Source organism: Marmota flaviventris, chromosome 7 (assembly GCF_047511675.1).
Source record: "Marmota flaviventris isolate mMarFla1 chromosome 7, mMarFla1.hap1, whole genome shotgun sequence".
NCBI classification, from domain to species: Eukaryota; Metazoa; Chordata; class Mammalia; order Rodentia; family Sciuridae; genus Marmota; species Marmota flaviventris.
Window position 1 is genome coordinate 117,131,028 of NC_092504.1, and position 2,784 is coordinate 117,133,811.

The following is a 2,784-nucleotide window of genomic DNA, read 5'->3' on the forward strand; positions in this document are numbered from 1 at the left end:
AGCCATTCTGACTGGGGCGAGATGAACTGTCAATGAAGTTTTGATTGCATTTCCCTGATAAGCCAAGTTTGTTCCCATCTACTCTGCCACTCCTGGGCAGAGGGGGATGAAGGTCTGAATCCATTGGGAAACAACTGCTCCCCAGTCAGAAATAAAAAATAAAATAATGACTAAAATGTAGTAAAAAGCATTTTAGTTATCAAAAGAGCAGTGGGTCTCTCTTTTTAGTGGGATGAATACACAAACAAGGGGAAAAAAAACAATTTTCAAACTTTTATTGAGAAACTATCAATTACAAAACCCAGCCATGGAGCTTTAGAGGTTTAGGGATTTTTCTAAGTAATTTGACCATACACCCTATTTTTCAGATAGGAAAAGAAAATGAGCTGCAAAATGAACTGACTTATCAGAGAACCAAAACTTTTTTTTTTTAATCAAAGAAACCATAAATTTTAAAATTTTTAGTGTTTTAGATGTACATAAATAAAATAATGTTTATTTTATTTATTTATTTTTTATGTGGTGCTGAGGATCAAACCCAGGGCCTCACACATGCTAGACAAGTGCTCTGCCACTGAGCCACAGCCCCTGCCCAGGGAACCAAGACTCTTTAACACTTAGTCCAAGATTTTTTTTTCCCACTGTGCCACACATACAAAATTAAGAAACTGATCCCAAACTAGGTGCTGTGGGAAATGCCTGTATTTAGAGCTTCTCAGGGAGTTGAGACAGAAGGGTCACAAATTCAAGACCAACCTCAGCAACTTAGTGAGACCCTGTCTCAAAATGAAATAAAAAGGGCTGGAGTTGTGGCTCAGTGGAAGAGTGTTTGCCTAGCATGTGCAAGACCCGGGTTTGATCCTCAGTACCCCCCCAAAAAAAAAAGGAAGAAAGAAAGAAATTGGCCCCAGGATTAATCTTTCATGAAATAAGTTGCAAATTCTCCACCCTTCATCTTAGCAAACAATTGGTACTCTAACAACTCTTAGTATAATGACCCACATACTGGTTGACATTCTCAGTGAGTTTTCTAGTCTGTTCATCATATATTTTATCAAAAAATCTATAAAGAAGAGAGATAATCACAAGCTATAAATCTGGGAAGGAGTAATTTTCAATGCTTTTTTCCAGCCCTCTACCATGGAGCTGCGTCCCTAGTCTCTGAACTTAGTTTTAATATCCACCAGGCCTTGGAAAGATGAAACCAGAAATGAACTGAGAACAAGGAGGAAGGAGAGACTTGGAAAACATGGACAAGAATGTCTCCAAGGAAACACAGCCACGTGAGGCTAGAACTCTCTAGCAAAGCTGTTCCATTCATCCCTGGGCCCTGTTTCTTTCCTGACCGTCACAGCCGTTGGTCTGTTGCTCTTATTAAACATAAGACTCAAAATAATTACAGGGGCAGGGATGTATTCTTTTAAAAGATGAGGAGATGACATCACTACTTTTTGAATTTCAAACCATTAGATTATATAATTCAGAAAATTGCTATCTGCCCTTTGAGGATGCTCATCATCCAATTAAAATTTTACCCTCGATTCAAAACAACTGCCTCTTAGTCAGCCCACTCTTGGCGACCTGAAGCTTCCATTACCCATAGGTGGAGGTCTGCCCCTCCCCTCCAAGAGCGGAAGCCCCAGTTGACTGGCTAGTCCAACATCTTGTGGAGCACTCATTGTCAAGTCCAACACACAATTTCTCCGCTGAAGGGGAAACATCATTGTCTACTGACATATATTTTTTAAGGAGATATGCACAGAAACTATATTCTTATATCAAGAGACCATGTCATAATATGCTTAATGGGACTGAGCAGAGGCACAACAGAGGCCCTCTGGATGAATGAATGGTCAGACGCCTTAAGTCTTCTCTGATGATCCCAGAAACTACAAACTTCTAAGTTTAAATTATATTTATATAATTTTTTGCAGAGCTAGGGATTAAACCCAATTCCTCATGCTGCTAGGCAAGTGCTTTGCCACTGAGCTACAGCCATAGCCACATATTTTTAAATTCTTTCTTTTCCTTTGACTCACTGATTCGTTTGGAGCTGGGGATTGAACCCATGCCCTCATATATGCTAAGCACAGCTTTACCACTTTGACCAGCATCCCCTTTCTTTTTTAAGAAATAAAAGGATGCTATCTTAGTCCATTAGGGCTACTATGACAAAATACTATAAACTTCATGGCTTATAAACTTGATTTTTTACAGTTCTGGAGCTGGAAATCCAAGGTCAAGGAACTGCCAGATTCCATGACTGGTGAGGGCTTCCTTATCAATTAACAACTGTCATTTTGCTGTGTCCTCCCATGGAGGAAGGGGCAAAAGGTTCTTAGGTGTCCTTTATAAGAACACTAGTCCTGGGGGTTGGGGAAATAGCTCAGTTGGTAGAGTGCTTGCCTAGCATGCACAGAGCCCTGGGTTCAATCCCCAGAATCACCATAAAACAAAAACCGCGAATCCCATCCATTTTATATCAATGGAATCATATCTTGTCCAGTCTTGGAAATCCAAAGCTTTAGTCACCCACTGGTAGTGATCCCCCAACCATCTGAAAAAGAAACTGCTTTTTCATATGGCTTCTTGCATTCCATGTAACTATTTTGAGATTGATCTGCTTGTTCAGTAGATTAATAGTTCACAATTTGTTTATTCACTTGCTTATTTAACTTTATTTATTTATTTTTTCAAAGTTGGCCCTGAATTCCCGGGCTCAAGCAATCCTCCTGCCTCAGCCTCCTGAGTAGCTGGAACTGCAGTCACATATCCCACATCTAG

The 2,784-nt window shown here is 39.9% G+C and overlaps 1 non-coding gene across 1 annotated transcript; it reads left to right on the top strand.

Moving 5' to 3' along the window:
- The first annotated feature begins 2,368 nt into the window (after positions 1-2,368).
- Trnaa-agc (transfer RNA alanine (anticodon AGC)) lies at positions 2,369-2,448 on the top strand. Its single transcript has one exon. It is a non-coding gene; the product is annotated as a tRNA-Ala (tRNA).
- The last annotated feature ends 336 nt before the right edge of the window (positions 2,449-2,784 follow it).